This window comes from Anser cygnoides, chromosome 6 (assembly GCF_040182565.1).
Source record: "Anser cygnoides isolate HZ-2024a breed goose chromosome 6, Taihu_goose_T2T_genome, whole genome shotgun sequence".
NCBI classification, from domain to species: Eukaryota; Metazoa; Chordata; class Aves; order Anseriformes; family Anatidae; genus Anser; species Anser cygnoides.
In genome coordinates this window covers 30,114,990-30,134,356 of record NC_089878.1, presented here as the reverse complement: position 1 = coordinate 30,134,356, position 19,367 = coordinate 30,114,990, and the positions used below count along the sequence as shown (strand labels likewise).

At 38.3% G+C, this 19,367-nt stretch overlaps 1 long non-coding RNA gene across 1 annotated transcript in view; it reads left to right on the top strand.

Annotated features, from left to right (window-relative positions):
• LOC106034231 (uncharacterized) overlaps positions 1 to 19,367 on the top strand; it is a 316,470-nt gene that overhangs the window by 68,302 nt on the left and 228,801 nt on the right. Inside the window, exon 4 of the long non-coding RNA XR_010832305.1 lies at positions 4,749 to 4,847. This is a non-coding gene — a long non-coding RNA (uncharacterized lncRNA). The remainder of the gene's footprint in view (positions 1 to 4,748; positions 4,848 to 19,367) is intronic.

Below are 19,367 nucleotides of genomic sequence, written 5' to 3'. Positions count from 1 at the left end.
ATGCTAAAGTAAGGATTTTAAAATCAATGGAGTGTTTAATAGAATTCAGTACAATGCATGTAAAATGGGGTAAATGTGGCAACAGGCAAATACGGAATGAGTAAAAGCTTGAATGCAGGTTGGTTACATAATTAAAACTACACAAGAAAACGAAAATGTCAATAATCCAACCAAGAAGGCACACAAATATAGATTGGTGTCTCACTATCAAGGAAAAAAGTTATTAACAAACCAAAGCAAACCTAAACTTGGAAAACAGGGCATTGTGGGAAGCACATTAAAAAAAAAATCTAAAATTCTCTAATTCTCTAAGCAGGCAATTACAGCAGGTTTTTTTTTTTTTTGATGACCTTGTCATAGACCTGGAGGTCTGAGACTGAGAAGCTGGCAAAGATGTCTTAATGCAAGACACTGATATTTTGGCAAAGAGGTAAAAGTCTCAGTTATAGACATGTTGAATACAGACAAATCCTTCTTATCATGGAACTTGTCTTCATCACAGAAAGAAATGATCATTCTTTTCCAGTCACTGATTCATTGTTGTGCCTTTCCTGTATGCCCAAACAGGCTGTTTTTTCCTGTGTTCTAGCTGACCCCTTTGATATCAACAACTGCAAAACTGGAATTTATCATGGGCAATGAGATCCAGCTGTCTTGTCATGCTGACATCAATTGTGTTCCCATTCAGCTGCTGTTGTTATGGGAGCATGGCTGATGGTCCCAATATAGTTCACCTGACTCTTGTCTGATGTAGCACTATGAATAAGCAGCATCCTCATCTGAGTTGGGGCATATCAGCACAGTAGCAGTTATATTCTAAGACTGTTCTGTGTTTACAGAGAAAGAAATGTGGATAATCATGAGAGTTTTAGGAATTAAAATATCTTTGCAAATTAGAGATTTGAAGAATATCTATTTTCCTAAATAATGGGGTGCTTAAAAAGAAGCAGTTAGACTAAAGGAGTCTGGGTTTTATTTTAGAAGTCAATGATGTGTCATACCTTTTTAGAAAAATTTGATTAATTCAAAATCTTACAGTAACAAAACAGGCAGAAATGGATAGAAACCCAGTCAGCTGTTCACTTCATCATACATTAATCCCTCTCTGAATGAGGAGCATCACATGTAATTTTGGGTGACATCACATAAGCTAGGGCTTACTGGTCTGCTCTTCTATTAAATGGCAATAGGCTTGCAACAATTTGCTCCATTTAATTTATTTCACCAGAAAAGTCCTGGATCCAGCAACTGGCTCTAGGAATATGGGGTCAGCTAAAGGAGACTGGTTTTGTCTGAATTCAGATCTAAAAGCTCAGCTTTGGTGTGTATTCTTTGATGCCTGATGAATGTTGAACTTGCACAATGGCCTTCTCTGCAGGGCCATCAAGCACACCTCTGGGGCATTGGCTGTTTTCACAGCCCTTTCACAACAGTGATATTGGGAGACCTTTAACTTCAGCCACATTTGTGGAGAACACTCCAACAGATTCCAAAGAGGAGATAAGGATGGACTGGACCCCATCACCACCCCCAGACACTTGTGCTGAAAGCAATTACATGCACACCATAGCTGAACATCTGCCTGATGATTAGAAGCAGTGCATGATTTCCTTATCACACTTTGCTTGTGCACACAGCTTTTGCTTTACTTATTAAACTGTCTTTATCTCAACCTATGAGTTTTTTCCCTTTTACCCTTCCAATTCTCTTCTCCATCCCACCTTGGGGGAGTGAGCAAGAATCTGTGTGGTGCTTAGCTGCCTATTGGGGTTAACCCACAACAGCAGTTTAACCTAAAACTAACAAATTTTATCTCCTTTCTAAAAAAAAAAATAAAATAATAATATGTTATACATCATATACACTTCTTTTTTCCTCAAACTGAAAAACAAGTAAAAGCTTCATCCTTTCCCTCCCTCTCCCTGCCCAGCTCTACATATCTCCATCCATTTTCACATTGCTATTACCTATTTTAATCCATCCATATTAATCCTGTGGTGACCTTCAATGATTTCTGTGCAGTGAGTCCCTGAGATGAGCCTGCACATTTAGGATGATTTGTAGGATTGTCTTTTCTATTTCTTGCCGATGTCCTCAAAGGAAAATAATATTTTGCCCCAAGAAGCATGAAAATACGTTTTCCTGACAGGTAGAGAGAGAACATTTTTGTTATGATTGACAAAAGTCTCAACAGATATGAGGATAAAAAAAAAAAAGAAAAAAAAAGATGAAATTGGGATGCAAACATATTTAAAAGAGGATAGATCTATTTGCTGCACAAGTGGAAGTGCCTATACTCTGGGCCTGTTTCTGTTGGCATGGTTATTTAACAGTAATTTTGCACGGATATGTTTCTGATCTCACTTGCATGCATACTGTAACATTAGCATATCAAAGCTTCTCCTTTAAGGCTCATGAATCACCCTGGCATGATTACTGCACATAAGAACAGAGACGGGCACTGATACAGGGGACTCTGTACCTTAGGGACTTCACTGCTGCCAGCTGTGGGTAAGGCTCCAAGAGTGGGAAGCCATAGGATAAGCTAATATGGATTTACAGTGGAAAGGGGCTAAGATACAGTGAAGTTACTGAGGGACAAAAGCAGGCAGTTATGATGCCTGTAGAACTCCATTCACACTAGAAATGTAGTGTTTGTGTAGCTTTCAATTAAAATGTGTTTTCCTTACATGTACGCACACAGAATTACACATTAATTTGATGTATCTCCTAATCTAGGAACGAACCATGAATTTAAAACAAAACAAAATAAAAAAACAGCTATAACAGTAAACAGCTACATATACTTTAAGTTGAAAAACATCATTTGCACCCTGTTTCCCCTGGGTGAAGAGCAAGAACCAGGCGGAGTACCCAATCAGCATTGCCAGCAACACAGTATTTTAGTAGTCCAAGGCCAGTTCCAGCTGAGCAAAGGACCTGTGCTTTCTTTTCAGAGATGGGAAAGGTGGAAGGGTGCAAACAGAATGGGGGAGAAGAGGTCTTGTTTCTCTTTGTACTACCCCATTGTGGCTGCTTTGCCAGGATGCTCCAGTGAAAGTATTCAGGCTGCACACAGGTTCAGACTGCCCTTAAGAACAGTCCCTTAATGTTGGCCATATATATTGTATGTGTAGTGTCTTTGACTGCAGTGAGTTACTCTTGCATCTGAGTACTATTTAACCAGCAAGAATGTCAAAGTCTGGCTATTACTGACTTTTAATTCATGTTTGATCAAAGCCCCACTGATACATCTATCAAACATCCTGCTAACTTAATCCCTGCTACTCTCATTCCAAGTAACTGATTCCATTCCCCCTGTTATGTTCAGCCTGTTGTAAACACCAGCACTTCCTGTAACTCTGGTTTTTTTTGTTTTTTTTTTTTTTACCCTTCTGTTTAGTAATCTCCCAGCATTTTTCCATGACAAATGCGTTCATATTGCTGGAAAGCTTCATGCTTATTGCTTTTGTCATTTAAGCCCTTCTAGCACTGTTGCCCTCTATTATCTTCTCGGTTGCATAGTTGTACTGAACTAATACTCATCTGTCTGGATTTTCATGCTTCCTTTTTGTATGTTTCTACCTGATTTCCCACAATTTACAGATTGGTATTATTAGCAGATTATTAGATATAATAATTACCTGTGATGAATTAATCTGTTTCTCAGGTTAAAGAGCTATCTCTTAATTGCATGAAAGTTTGCTCTCTTTTATTCACAATTTACTAAATAATTTGACTAGATGATGGTTTGATGTATGGATTCTGTTAAACTTATGTCTGTAGGCCAACTGTGAGGTAAGACTTGAAAATCATTCTCAGAGCCGAGCCATGTGACAGATCCTCAGGCAAAAATCTGCTTGAATCTTTTCAAAGATTCTTCTGGAGTCTTCCTACAAAGTGTGAGCATAACATCTTAATCCTCATCATTTTATAATTTATTCTTTTATGGCTGTGCAATAATGGTTATGCTGTAAGAATGACTACAACTTTTATTTTGGTGAACAGCAAAGTTCTAAAATTGTTTCAAAGACAACAGAGTGTTCTTAAACTGGGGGTTTGGTTGTGGAGATGTATTTATATTTATACATCTGTAATACCATTATTTTTATATTATTATTTGAGGGAAGCAGGTGATCAACAAGCACGTATTGGAAATATGTAAACCTCTCTATAAATAATGATTAGGATTAAAAAGGATTAAAAACAATTTTAAAAGCCAGCAAAACAAACAAACGAAAAAAAACACATTATTACAACTGGATTTTGAGACAAATCATGTGTTTTTTTGTTTGTTTGTTTTTTCTTTTGTATCTGCAGTGGCTAGAATGAAAGTCTTCATGATTGATGTTAGCTTTCAATTTGATGACTTGTTCCAGTTTGTGTCACAATATTTGACTGATGTATGAGTGCATTGTGTTTTGTTGTGTTTTTTTTGTAATTCAGTGATGTGTGACAGCATCACTTTGAGATCAGTACAGAAGCAGGGCAACACGTCAGCATGATTCATTTAGTTGTTTTACTGTTAACACTTATCACCATGTTGGTAGAATGATCAGGTAGCTGGCACTAATGTCATTATACAAGGACCATTTTAATCACTCACTGAATCTGTATAATGTTTCAAAGATGTTTTTTGTCCATATTTAAGATAACTTTGCAAAGTTATCCAACGCGTGCCATGAATCAGCAAGAGGGGTGATAACAGCTACAGGCTTCTGGCTTAACATTTTCTCTTTCCTTTGCAGACCACATAGACAGCCTGCCTGATTCAATACAAACCAGACATTCTGCAAACTGCTGAGTCACAAGGACATGCTCGTTTCAGTAACAGCCTTTTGTAAGAAGTGAGTATTCATTAGTCTTCTGCAGCAAACAGACACCTGGTACATGAAGACTACTGATTTGTTCTACTTTTCAGATAGTTTTATTTCCACAGGAATCATGTTATCTGGATTAGAAATTAGCTATTGACATTAAGCAGTAATTCAAATTGTGCAAACAAGGCAGCACTTACAGATGTTGTCTGTGGTTTGAGTCATTGCTACCAAATTTTGTTGTTCCTGGGTCTGTTTTACTTTGGAAGTTTAGATTGCCACTGATGGACTTACCCTTGAGTCTTCTGTGCCAGAAATCACAATGTTAATTCTGGTGTTTTTCAAGATCATTTGGTATCTTCCTGGTGTTTGTTTGTTTGTTTGTTTTGCTGTTGTTTTATTTATTTTATTTTGTTGTTGTTTGTTTTTTTTAATCCAGGAAAGTAAGACGCGTCCATTTTTATGGAAGTATTTGCACAAGGCAAGGTTGACGAACAGCTGTAGATAGAATGATCTATCTAAACTGAAAAACTGAAAGAGAAAGGGACAACTTATCTCCTAATTACACTGGGAAGATCTCATAAGTGTCAATTGAATCTTCATTGAGTGTAAGCTAAACAGCAGTCTTTTTGATTAATTTAGGTAGGTGTCACCAGCATGTTCAGGTTTCATTTCAGTTAGCTTCCCCCAGCACAACAAAAAAGCCTGTATGTCTGGGGAGGCAGGGTACCATCTACTTTTAGCTGGTGTGTAAATGACATCACACAGTATTGTCAATCTCCACTGATTTTATGAGCTTCTTTAAGAGATAGTCGCTATAGTCAATGCCACTTGTGAAAGAAGGACAAGTTTTTTATAAACTTTTCACTTCCATGTTGCTATGAATCAGCCTCCACTTGCTCCTACTTAGTTATAATTAGAAAACAGAGTTTCATTCTGAGCTGCAAGTACACAGCTGATTGCCTGCAATGCCAGAGAGGCTGAGCAGAAACATGCATAAAAACAGCCTGCATTGTAAGGCGTGCATGAAAACAGCCTGACTCACTGAGAAGTGCAATCCACAGTCCTGAAACTGAGGTCAAACTACTTTTGTAATTTTATTGCTTCACATGAATGAAGGTTTCCCAAACTTTTAAAGAGAAGAGAAGAAATTAGAAGGAGAATTCACTCTATCTTTTTATTTTCTTGTATTTCTTTGCTGCTTCAAAATGTTTATTGATGTTATATTTGGATAACTTGAGGGAAAATTATTTTTCTGTACTTATTTAGAAAAATAATCCTCCAGTAAAGCTTGTCACTATCACTGTATTGGTCAAGACCACCACCAACAACAAACCATTTACTCTAAACTTTCCACTTCTTCCAGTGGTGCGTTCCTGGCTTGGTTTTGTTTTTGTTTTTTCAAAATTCTTGAGGGTGAAGGGGCTCTCCTGTGGCATATAAGAATAACTTTGAGAAGAATATGAGAAAAGTCTGCCTTCACCTGTTTATCGTAATCATTTCAGCAATCCCAAGATGTTCTTGAGTAAATATTTTCTTTAAAATGTTTCATTACTACTATTCTTTTCATGTTCTCTGCAATATGAGTGTTTTTCAGCTATCTCATGTAGCCTCCGTACATATGCATCTCCAGGAAGCATACATTGCACCATTGATCCTTGTTTTGCTCACACCTATAATTCTTTCATGCTTAATAGATTTCATCCATGGATAAGTATTGTTTTAGGCTTTTTGCCAGTGTTTAATCCTATGAGCCAATTTTCTGCATAAGGTAGTTACAGCAGCTCTCTGTGGAGAATATTCTGGCCTTCATTTATATGGAGAGACCTAAACTAGTGAACCTGCATAGATTAATATGTAGAGCTAAAAAGAAGCCTCAAACCACATCTGAAATCTTTTAACTTTTGCAAAATAATTTCCAAGACTACAAACTGCTGAGTTTTTACTTGCCTTTACTTATCACTCTGAGTATGAAGGAAAGAGTCAGTGTTTCTCAGAGAACCTCATCTCTCTGGTTGGGGTAGCATGGACCTGGACATCTCTGTGACATGTCTTCCTATTAATTCCTACACTAAAAGAACAAATCAGAAGTTAGAGACCTGAATCTTATCTGCATTTAGTTAACTGTGGACAAAGGGATGCTGGGAACTACATTCTCTGAAAATGAGAGCCAATATGGATTTCCTGTGTTTCTTTTTTTTTTCTTTTTTTTTTTTTCCCACATATATTTATCTTGTGGAAAGGTTTTTTGTTTGTTTGTTTTCCTAGTTACTTTTTAAATTGTTGGCAAAAATGTAGAAGCTGAAATTTGTGTTAGCTTCAGTTACTGACCACTAGGAAGGAAACAATTTTTTTTTTCTGATATTAATGACATGCAGAATTCAACAGAGTCATAAGATGTTATATCACTACTATATTCTAGGTCAGAGATTCCCAACAATTTTGGAGACGTTTTGTTCTTCACTTGTAAGTCCCTTCCAAATCAAGGATGTGCATTTACTGGGTCCTCTGTTTTATTTGTTTGTTTGTTTGTTTGTTTTTTTGTACTGTTGACCTAAAGCTCCTTTGTCCTCAAAGCTGTGATATAGCGCATCAGCTGCCAGCAATTTTCTTAAACGGAGTGGGTGAAGAGCAGGACAGTATGTCAGAAACTTATTTAAAGAAAGAAAAAAAAAAAGTGACGCTTTTAGTCCCTATAAAGCCAGATGCAGGTTCTTCAGGATTAAAGCCACATTTCCATTGACTTTAATAGAAGTTGGTGAAGCCCAAAATATAAATACTCTATCTATTTATGTTTTATTCTCTCTCTTTTTTTTCTTTTTTTTTTTTCCTGTAGGAATCTCCCCTGTCATATCTAAATTTGGCATCCTGAAAAATATGAACATATTATTCTGAAGTGTTTGTCACCTCCTACACTAGTTTAACAGACCCAGAAGAAACACTTTTTGTAGTGTTATAAAAAAAAATAAATAAATCTAATTCCTGGAATAATCTTAACAGCATTTTAATAACATAATTAAGAAAGGGTTTTAGTAGATTAGGGAGAGCAAAACTGCAAGTCAAAAGAGCATTCATTTCAGCAAAAGAGGTGATCAGAGAACCATGAGAGTCTTTGTACAGACGGTAGAGTCATCAAATCAGTCCTTGTTATTGTTAGATCTGGTTACCAGCTTGTGACAAGGCAAATGTGTACAGCAAGGACAGTGGGAGAAGGAGAAGGCCTTTTAATGACTGATCAGAATACGAGGATTTGATACTTATGAAGTTTTCCCTGTAGCTTGCTGAGATGTCCAGTGGACCTCTAGACTCCAAATTACTTCCAGAAATAATGAAGTTTTTGTGAATTTCTTTAAAGTGTTCTCGTCCTTGGCTCTGCAATATTTCATATTTTTAGCATTTTTTTTTTTCATGAAGTTCTTAGCCAAATGATGTGCAAATGAGCTTTATCACTGTCAGGCAAGTGGTTTGATCTGAAGAGCTTAAAATCTCTGACAAAGTCTCAGAAGCTAAAATGGTGAGGCCATGTCCAACTTTGATCTAAACAGAGGATCTCTGCAGCTGCTCAGAGCCTCTGTGCTCTTTGATGGAGTGAGATAATGCCAGGCAGGGCTGATGTCCTTTTTTCCTCTTCTTCATCCTGAAAAATGTTTATTTGTTTTATTTAGTGCTCACTGTTTCCTCTCGTACAGTTTGTAGACATGTTAGACAAAAATCCACAGAAATTTCTCTCTTTTTTTTTTTTTCCTAGTACAACTGCCTGACCATTGGAGGGCTAACCAAAAGTTAAAGCCTATTATTTTGGCATTATACATATGCCTCTTGAACACTGACAGGCATGACGCATAAACCACCTGCTGAATATGCCACATATTCCAGAGAACATATTCCTTATAAAGCTTCTTGTAAAATACCACTTTGACTTTTGTTCATTGAAGATAGACTTATTGCCAGCCAAACTTTAAAAAAAAAAAAAAAAAAAAAAAAGATACTGTACTGTGAAGAGTGTAAGGATGTATGTAGAAGGAGAATGTCTGCTCCTTTAAGTGTCCTTGCCTTGAACAGCCTGCGTGACCATTCATGTCAGCGTCCTGTCTGTGTGTCTCTGGGATATGTGCTCACCTTTGCTACCTGTTGCACCTTCAAAGGGGAAAGGGGCACCAATGTCCCCCAAACTGGGCAGAGACCCCAGGTCCCCTGGTGCTGGGCTGGGCCCCAGTGGCTGAGCAGCTGGAGGAGGCTATCGCACTCCTCACCTCACTTAACAAAAAGATGGCTCATTGCTATGAGTACACTGACACTTCTATCAGACTTCTAATGAAAAAAAAGAAAATGCTTCCTCACAGTAAAAGAGCAAGAGGAACAGTTTGAATTGTATATGATCTTTGCTCATTGTTATTTTACGAGTTGTTACATGAATGAATCTGCTTCTCTAAATATCAAATTCACAGATGTCCTCTGTTTGTAAAACACTTTGGGAGGAAATACATCAACAAATGCAAGTCATGAGCTAGTAAAACTGTTATTTTTTGTTGCGCTCTAGAAATGTTACCCAGTGGTTGTTTCATTTGTTATCAGGCTGGATATATGGAGGCTCAGTAACAGGAGGGAACATTAAAAACATTCTGTGTTTGAATGGCAGATGTCAAAAGAACCAGAAGCTGTTTCTCTGAAGTTTTACTTTTTTCCCTCTTTTTGAGACAGACAGTAGCACTATGTATTTGTTTCTGTTTGTAAGAATGTTTTGAATCATATCAGTTACTGGGAATATATTAAATGTATTGGTGCCAAATGATTTATTGCAAGAATTATTGATTTCAATGAAGTTTCAGCAGGAGATATGTGTGTGGCTTGTTTGTTCATTCTTTTTATTTGTAGCATTTTTAAAATCTCATGGAAGAAGGGGTTGGTTTTGCTATTGAATAAAATATTTTTATTTTAAGTATTTTAACTGAAAAAATAAAAGTGGATGTTAATTATGGATTACAGTATGCATTTTTTAGGATGTTCAATTTCAACAAAATGAAATTAACTATTTCAATTGTATAGAGATTTATTTTCAGATATAAACCAGTATTGAAACAGCATGATGCTACAAAATGTCATTGTATTTTCTGTTTTCACCAAAAAGGAGGCAAAAGTGAAAAATAGATTGAAAATGTAGTTTCCTACTACCTTTCAAGAAACATTGTTTTCTGGTGTAGTCATGCTGTTTGTATCCCCGGAATCATGATGAATAGCAGTTAACTTTCACTTTGGACACAATAGGATATTCACTCCATATGACCCTTTATAATGTAAGAAACTGCATTAAAGCCCCGACCAAAGTCACAGTACAGCTGGTGGTTTTGCCTCATTTTGTTCGGAGGTGCTAATTGATAACTAGAGGGGGAAGATTGGCTGTTGTTCACAAACAGGAATCAGCAGGATGCTCAGGAAGTCAGTAATTGCATTTTTCTCAAAGAGAAAGTGCCTCCACCTGATGTAGGTACTTGCAAAGCACTGAGGAAGAGCAACAGGCGTTTTGGAAGATAAGCAGCAGAGGATGTTCCTGTACCTTCGGGCCCTGCCACAACCCTAGAATGCTTCCAGATCTGAAATATTTCTTGTTGAGGAGTAGGAGGTCAGAATTGGGTACCAGAAACATTAAAGTAAAAAGTGTATAGGCTGGTGGCTGAGGACCAGCAGCTTTAGGGATCGGTCCAGAAGTGGCAGGCTACATATAGCTGTGAATTCAGCAAAGCTGGTATTAAGGTTGGGGTCTGGACTGAAGTATTATATGTACGAGGGGTGGAAGTGTATTAAAATCTTTGCCTGCATTACTTTAACCATTCTCTATCCTGCACTCCCAACACTGTTGGCAAGGATTTTCTTTGATTAAGTTACAGGTCAAAATGAACCATTGTAGTTTTAGTAGGATTTGAGTAAAACTCTTTAGAACTAGAGGTTTATTATGTAGTAGTCAGAGGAAGAAATGAGGATGAGCATTTTTCCACTTGGCTCCCACCAGCTGGATTATTTCTAGTTGGCTGATCACGTCTCTTACACCTAGTGATATGAATGATGGGCTTAGTTAAAATGGCATGTGCTTTTAAATTTATTTTCCTTTTTTATTAAGACAATCCAGCAGACTGCTTTATTTTTTCCAAACCGCAGCAAGAACATGAGTGAATGCTCCTGGTCCCTGGGGAGCAATCATGCATTTATGCAGACATGCTCCTTAGCCCTTTGTGCCTTCCCCTTTTAATGCAAGGCTTACCAGAATGTACATTGCTGCCTGAGGTTTCTGCACAAGGGATGTGAGATCATGGGACGTGGCATGAGTGGTTAGGCTGCAGGAAGTTCATAGGCAGCTGAGTGGGACCATTGCTATGACAGAAATTGTGGCATTGCAAGAGGAGGAAAAAAAATCTGGTGTCCTGTAGGGGCATGATTGATTGAAAGTGACTTGTATATATATGAAAAGTCCCAGCCTAGAAGAACAAGGCAATAGGAGTTAAGTTTATCTGTGCCTTACCTTTATTTTCTGTATGGTGACATTCTCTTTTATCAGGCTTGTGGTGGTGTATTGCTGCATATTTTTCCATACAGTCAGGCTGCTTCTGCCTGAATGTAATATATAGATATATATAAACTCCCTTGGTGTGCATGTATTTTTTATAGCGTTTGAGATGAGCAGCTCCCTACTGCTTTTTAGTGACCGCCTTGCTAAGCTGAAGCAGGACATAAGCACCAAATTGATGTTCTGCTTCTCTTTCTGGAACGAGCGGTGTTGTGGAGGAGTTTATCTGTCAACCTTGGTGTGGCCAGGCCCTCTGTGTTCTAGGTTTGTGAGGCTATGATCTGGTTGAAATTCGTACTGTGTTGAACTTTTGCAATGGAATTTGATTAAAAGATTTTATTATTTTTTTTCTGTACTCCCCTTTTAGTTCTCTCAGTCTTTTCTCTTCTACCTGACACTGTTTCCCAAAGCTTTTGTATGAAATCAGAAACAAAAATAATACTGGTAAAGTAAGCAGAGAGCTCCTAAATGGTATGTCAGATAAGTCATCAAGCCAAATAAATAAAATAAATATATTGCTGTGATTTGATTTGTACTACAGTGTTTTGGTTTTTTTTTTTCCTTTTTGACTGAGAAAGTTAAATTCTAAATCCTGCTCTTTAGGCTTTTTATTATGAGCTATTTCTATTGAGAAAATTAATTTTAAGGCATAGTACTATGCATATATCTGTCAGTTCTGCCTAGGAACTTCTGAATTTTACCCAATTTCAACTAAATTTTACAGAGATTTAAAATAAATAAAAAATAAAAAAATAAAAATATCAGAGCCAGTGTAGTGTATGGGTTTTTTTGGGGGGATGGTATGTGGTTGTGTGTTTTTCTGTGTTTCTTTTTTTATGAAACTAGTCAATGAAGAAAACTGGAGAGGATAGGAGTCCGTGCCTCCCTGCAGACAAAAGTTGTGAGGGGAACTCAGCTCTGGGATTAGACACCAGGGAATCCCCATTCCTGAAATCCAGACTCTTTTGTGTCCCAGGACAGTTTCTGTAGGGGTGAGATGGGAGTTAGAGTAAGGATTTGGGCTAGGGAAAATATTGAATGGGTTTAAGGTTTAAAATAATAGACTTGTTTTTTCAGAAGCTTTGTATCTGGAGCAAGGCTCTGTTGTGCAGACATGGACACCTCCCTAGCCATCAGCACCCTCACCCCTCCCCTCCAGGGGAAGGAGGGTGCCAAGCATTAGATCTAACAAGGTGTGAATCACCACATTACAGAGATGACTACCTGTTTGCTCTAGCTATACACCAAAGCTGAGAAAAAGACACCTGTCTCTGGGGTTTCCTGTTGGCTAGCTGAGAACTGCACCATGAACTCAGCTCATGACTGTTGTGGGACTCTTGGGCACGACACCTTCCACAATTCATAATATAGAAAATGAGAAGCCTAAGTATTGTCACAGTTCTGCCACAGTTTTGTATCTGGCCCTTAAAATCTAGATATTTCTCCACATGCGTGTAACTTCTTTGATTAAAAACAAACAAAAAACCAACCTGACAGCCCTTTTGTACTAAAAGGCAGGATGTGAGCCTCCCCTTCACTAACATTTGAGAGTGAGCAAAGCTTTAGCAGCAGATCTTCAAGACCTGAAGGCACTTGTTAAATCCTGAGGTGGTTTTGCTACATAGCACAATGAGGATATTTGGAAGTAATGCAACATGAAGATTAATGTGAGGAGAAGAGTAGAATTAGTCATCCCTTCTGGTCCATGCAGTAATAATATATTTTTTTTTTGCAGTTTTTGATGAAGAATGTTCTCTTACATCAGTCTAGACAATGCAGTTTCTTTTTGTGTTCTCTGTCCTGTTTACTTAATTAGCAAGAATTTCATGTTTCCTGTGCATATATGTGGAGTCAATTGTTTCACTTGGACATTGCAGAGTGTTCCCTGCAGTCTTCTGTTATTTGTCCCCATTGGATTGAACACAAGCAAACACTGAATGAGTAGACTTCAATGGCTTAGGGGCATTCAAGCTAAAATTAACCTTTAGCTGTGCCTTGAGGTAGGGAATGATGTGTATCATATCTCATGAAAGGTGGGCATTGGCCATGCAGGATAGCTGAGATTTGCTCTTGCTGACCTTTCTAGATTCTTAATGGCCTGTGACCTCCAGCCAAAGTGGCAAAAGATTGTACTTCATAACCACCCTTTGATTTATTCTTTTAATTGGAGTTCTTATAGTACTGCCTTTGTCTCCTCATATGGTACTTTCCCATCTGGTGTCTGATGTAGCTGCACCGCATGCTTCAGGTCTCTTTGTTCTTTATGTAACATCTTTGTTGAGAGCTATTTAATGCGGCTGTTTGCTGTTATCTTGAAAATTCACTCATTTCTACTATTTTCGTATGGGCAGGGCACTTCAGTCCTTGAGATAGAAGAGGTAAAACTTTTTTGGGGGGAAGGGTACTCTAATACTTTTTTCTTTGTAGCTCATAAAACACCTTCTGAAATTTAAGGCACTTGAATGAGGGGCAATAACACTTAATTCACATCTTCTGTAGCTTGTCCTGTAGCCAATAACCAGGGGCATTCATGATGACTCCTGTGTAGAGACAGAAAGTGCTTATCCAGATGATTTGCACAGGGGAACTTGACTTTGTTAATTACAGCACTAATGCTGTCAAATTATTTCAATGACAAAAGAGGAGGGAGGGCAGAAGAGGACTTTATAGTAAAGCAGCTCATGAGTATGGGAGATTTTATGCTGTTTAATCAATGTCATCTTGGCTTATCGACTAGGACTGAAATGTCTAGAGCTAGACATTGGATTTGACAGAGTCTGAGCAGAGGCTGTAACCCCTCAGCTCTGCAGAGAATGACTTCCTGTGCATCTCTACCAGGAGGTCAGATTCTTTCTGATCATCTACACTGGCCTTCTGCTTTTTCATATGGCATCCTGGGATCTAGGGCTTCAGTGAAGCCAGGGACCAGGAGCATTCAATGTTTGTTTAAAGTCAGCTAAGCCACCTTGCTGCTGTCTTGGGCAGTTATGGAACACAGCTGTGCAAATGACTAATTTCTCAGTTTAACTGGAAGTCTAAGAACAAAATTCCAAAACTGTATTATTTTCTGTAAATTAAAATTTTAAAGAGGATAGGTAATCCTTAAACTCTCTTTTACCTGTTAATGAAGCATCAACTTTGAAAACCAAAAACATATTAAGTTGGGGTTTTCTAAGATGTTCTGGGAGAAGTTCCAAAGCAATGAATGTCTCCAGACATTCTATATCTGAATGTACAGTGTGAAATGAAAGATTTGCCTTGTAATGATGGGGGTAGTGATGTCAGTCACCTACGATGGTTTAATAAAAGTAAAACTACTTCTGATTTTTTGATTAACTAGTTTGTTTTTGGGACAGGAGTCCATTTGCTTGACTTAAGGCAGTAAAGTTAATTTCAGCCTTGTCCCTCACCAGACATCTAGGATTTCAGTTGGCATAAACTCTTCTTCTTAGTCAAAGGTTCTTCACCACTTATGCTGCTCTGGAAGAGCTGAAGCTTACTTGAAATGCTGTTGAGAGGAAAGATCAGTGAGAGGTGATGCTCACAAGTTAGTGTTTGAGATGCTAAATTCCATGTGGCAAATTTGCAAGGCTAATCTCTGTGGAAGGAAAGTGGCAGCTGATCTGACTCCAGAGTGTATCTAGAGAGATGAAGAGGTTAACCTGCCTGTCCAAGGTAATTGCTTGTAGCTGAGATGTGTGAACACTGCCCTTAGCATATTGAGTGTGACAGGCTGGCTCATGGTATATGGACTTTATCTGTGTGGCTGTACACAACGTGCTCTTTAGAGAGCAGGCTCTGAAAACATCCTTAATGGTACTTGCTGTCTTATGCTACTGTGTTGAAATCTACTTTTGCACGTGTTGGGGTATCAGTTCTGGGAAGGCTCACTGAGGATGCTGCAAGCTCCAGTGCTAGAAATTAAAGGGTTTGCTTGTGTGCTTGAGCACTCTCGTTGGCATGCTGCCTGCTTCTGACAACCAGCAAAGCAGGGACATCCTCCCCAGCAGATCAGACCTAAATCCCAGATATTCAGATTGATTTCCAGCACAGGCTGTGCTGTGTATAAATCCAGGATCAAAGAGGCTAATCACTGTTAATCACTGCTAATCAGTGTGATGGGGTCTGTAGACCTTTGCAGCCCAGCTTACTGGCTGGGGGGACAAAATGTCAGTAGGTGCTAAATCATTAACAGTTGCTGTTGAATTCAAGTGACTGCTGGTGTTGAATTTAAGTGACTAGTGTTGCAGTCATACACCGCTAAAGAATGACACTTTCCAGAGCTCCAGCATCACCGTATATTTTTCCCAGCATGACTGTGCTTCAGGCTGAGGAAGTATTAATCTGCTTGAGCATATGAGTTCTTCAACTAAGTTTTCTCCTTCCAAACACCCTGCTGGGTGTAGTATTGGTTTTTTTATTATTAATATATATATAACTTTTTTTTAAACTTCATCATGGCTTAGGCTCCTGCAGTCTGGCACTTACAATCTGACATTTACACTCAGCTCTTTGACTTTAAGGAAAGCCAACACTGGATCTCAAACCTCATTATCTGTCCTTATAGTTTACTCTTAGATACTCTTAGATAGCTGTGGAATTTGGGAAGCTTTCTGGTAGGCTACTGTGTAATTCATGCTTATATTCACAATGCACAGGTCTGATTGTCTTTCCTTTTTCTTCTTTCTAATTTACAAATAGCATTTCAAAATAGCAATGAAATGTGGCAGGTCGCACAGTTGGGAAGAATTATGTCCCCTTACTGGTAGTTAATGTACCCTGAGCTTTTGGCTTTGGTGCCTCATAATGCCACATGAGGCATGCAGTAACTGCCCAGAAACACATTTGTTAGCTGTCATGTCACTGCTTAATTATATCTTCTGTTTCAGTGCATCACGTGTAAGTCTGCTAAATGTTCTATGTGAATCCAAACCTGATTTATTGTCTCAAAAGTACACTGGAGAATAACAGGGAAACAAACAAAAAAAGCTTCCTTTAATGTGTTTTCCTGTCTGCAGAGCTCCAATTTAGTGTAACTTTGTTAATCTTGAATCAGTAAACAATATTGCATGCAGTGTGTAGCTTTAATTTAGGCAGATTGCTTACTTACGTGCTTGTTCTCAGGTGTACTGTGAAAATGAGGCTTGCTTGCTTTCTTTGCTGGATCATATCAGGAGTTGAAAATACAGTGGGTGTGTTGCTAGATCCTCTACCACTGTAATTCAAAACAGTTTCAAAGCCATGACAGTACTGCTGATTTATTCTAGCCAGTGTTCAGATTTTTATGCTATTGATGGTGGGAAACTATTAAAAATCCATTCTGAGACTGCAGCTTTTTCCTTGTAAGTCCCCATACTAAGGGGATAGGGGGGAGGAGATGTCACCATAGTGAGATTGGTTTGTGCTGGAGGTGTTGTTTTGTATTCTTCTCAATAAATTATTTTATTTTTCAGTTGGTGGCAGCATACCACCAAGTCTTATTTCAGTGCTTTTTCTCAGAGATGAGATCTAGTGAGTGTTTGACTGGAATCTATAAGCGTTTGGCAGCTGCTGAACTGCTGCTCCCTGCATGACAGGACTTAGGGCAAAGTAGCATCACAGCATTTGGGGTGTGACTGTTTCCTCTGTCCTGTGACACAGAAGCGTTCACCTGTTGTTTACCAGTGAATATCATGCCATTTTCCATTACCTATCCAGATACTTGTAGGACCGCTAGAAGAAGGCTGGTAAGCCTCATGAAGAGTTTTGAAGTGAGTCGATTGTATAGACCTTTAATAGAGATTTTCATCATGTTTCTGCTAGCTGAATCCTGTATCTTCATCTTTCTTCTTGTGTGATCTAACACAGGTAAATGGGTGTCAGGTCTGGAACTTTGCAAAGAAATTGGAGCTCTAAAAGAAGCTTGTGGGGGTGGGCACAATACAACTTATAAATTCATCATAAAGGATGACAATATGCTTAAACCTGAGGAATCAGGTTTGTGAAAAGCAGATTGGTAATTTTGGTAGAAATTATCTATGTAGCTCCTGGTTAATGTTTTGGTAAGATACTTGGGAACTAGCTGAGGCAAAGCAGAACAGAGTTACTTGCAGTGCAGACAAATGACAGAAAAGTTACAGAGGTCCTGTCCCATTCTCCTGGACGTTTTAGTATCTTGGAGTACTGACTATTTTAAGTCTTTAGGTTATAAAGTAGGAAAGGCAGGAAGGAAGGTAGTCTCACATGTTTATGCTAGATCTGTTATTAAGTCTTAACGTGTCTTTCAAATTCATCTTAGGCTGCAGAAGACTGAGCACTGAGAGAAAATGCCTTGCTGTTTTTGTTTGTGGGTTCAAGCACAGGCTTTCTGGTTACTTTAACTGTTCTTTGAAGCTCAAAGTGGATGAGATGGTGTTTGTAACCAAGTCAGCCGTGAAGTGGGTTGTATATCCCATGAAACTGGGTAGTCACACTAACCTCAGAGTTAGCATGGAAGAAATCAAGAGTCAGTAATCCCTCCTGGGGTGGGTGTGGTGTGGGGAAGTGAAGAAATGAAGCTACGATTGATCTGGAAGCTATGTGGGGTGAATGCATGCCTTTAGAGAAGAGAACTGGAAGCTGTACACAGTGTGAAAGGGAAGTCAGCAGAGAGGTTCACTGATAGTAGGGGCACAGGCAAGCCAACAAGATAATTCCTTTGACCACAAATGAAGCCTTACTTCTGTTGAAATCAGTAGACATTTTACAATAGCTCAGTTAAACCAGAATTTTATCCCACATCTCATGGTTATCAGTGGACCTAACAGGAGCTAGAGGAGATAACAAAGGTCAGAAATATGATTTTAAATATCCTCTTTGAATGGGATAAAACTGAAGATGCCAGATATTGCAGTTGCTTACAACTAAGTCTGAAAATGTAAGATTATGATTGCACAGGCTCTTTTTAGAAGAGAGATCAAATGTCTTTAAAGTACTTTTATGCACATAACAAGGTTATAAGGCTTCTTTTTTTTCTTCCTTTCATCATGGTTGCTTACCACAGGCATTTCCCTTTTTATACTTCATAGTATAAAACTTGGTGCAGCTGCATTGTTGTTAACCTTAGCAAAAGATGAACCAGGCAAGATTTGCATAACTGCAGTTGCTTATCTTTCTTTGTGCTGTTTTCTCACTATGCCCAGCAGGCATGGGTGGAATTCATCATTTACAGTGATTTTATATAATCCATGAAACCAAGAAATTTCATTATAGGAGGAAGTGGCTGAAGTCTGTTATTCTGTACTTTTTGCGACTGAGACTTTTCAAAGATAATGCTTGTGAGATTTTTATAATGAGGATGCCTAGGCTTGTTTATATATATGTGTATATATATATATATGAAAAAATTAGGTGATGCCCTTTATCTTGTAAATTATCATATTCAATTTCAGCCTTTGCAGTAAGGAGTGAAACTCCATATAACTATTTAAAGATAGCCTGTTGCTGCAAATTAGCTCCCTTGAAAATTTAGGACAACTGATGAAACCAGGGTCTCCTCATCTTTGGGATTTTAAAAGCTTTTATGAGTAGATGGTTAATTGGGAAGAGAAGATCTAAAACGATTACTGCACTATGTCAGCTGATGAAGTCAGCTGTCTCTGATGCAGACCTTTGCTGATAAGTTCTATGTAGGCACCCAGAAGTTCCAGCTGTTTTGGTGGGGCTTCAGTTTGGAGATTTGTCCCTATTGGTTTATCTTAACAGAAGTCTTGTTCTGTGTTCTAGCAGTTTTGACAATCTAACATGAGCACCTGTAATGTGGTAAATTAAGGCCACAAAGCTTTTGATACTCTTAAGTATTAGTGTTTGAGCATGTTGAAGTGAAGATCCTTGATTTGTGTGTCTCAGATGAGTTCTATTAAACTGTTAACATAATGTTGCCTAGATTAATTCCACTTAAGGTAGTAGAGGTTTTCTGGTGGCAAGATGAAGTTCACTGGATGCAAAAAAATGTTGATAAATTATTGTCCATG